This window comes from Hydra vulgaris, chromosome 09 (assembly GCF_038396675.1).
Source record: "Hydra vulgaris chromosome 09, alternate assembly HydraT2T_AEP".
NCBI classification, from domain to species: Eukaryota; Metazoa; Cnidaria; class Hydrozoa; order Anthoathecata; family Hydridae; genus Hydra; species Hydra vulgaris.
The window spans coordinates 17,358,643-17,359,102 of NC_088928.1; the positions used below are offsets into that span (position 1 = coordinate 17,358,643).

General features: G+C 29.6%; 1 non-coding gene across 1 annotated transcript; it reads left to right on the forward strand.

Annotated features, from left to right (window-relative positions):
* Positions 1–235: 235 nt before the first annotated feature.
* Positions 236–354, forward strand: LOC124811703 (U5 spliceosomal RNA). Its single transcript, XR_010641138.1, has one exon. It is a non-coding gene; the product is annotated as a U5 spliceosomal RNA (small nuclear RNA).
* Positions 355–460: the final 106 nt, after the last annotated feature.

Consider the following 460-nt stretch of genomic DNA (forward strand, 5'->3'; position numbering starts at 1 on the left):
TACATATATACATATTTACAATAAATACATATATCAATATTTATATATGATATATGTATTTATTGTAAATATGTATATATGTATATAAACGTATATGTATATATGAACCGGCAAAAAAAAAAGTTTTTGTTTATTTACTTTCATAATTTACACAAAGTTGCAAAATCCTTTTTAACAAGCACCACAAGCATAGCAGTTAAATTTAAAATAACTTTGTTCGATAATCACTAACCATTAACTCTGGGCTTTCTTCATTCAACGTACAAATCTTTCGCCTTTTACTAAAGATTTCCGTGGAGAAGGCCAATTTAATGAGTGTTTAACAATTTTTCGTAGGCCTGCTAACGCGGGCCACTCTAAAGGGGAAGTAAAATTTTAGAGAGTGTAACACTGATTGTGTAAGCCTTAATCATGTGTGTCTGCATTTTGTCTTGTTAGGCCGTCATTTCAAGCTATTTAA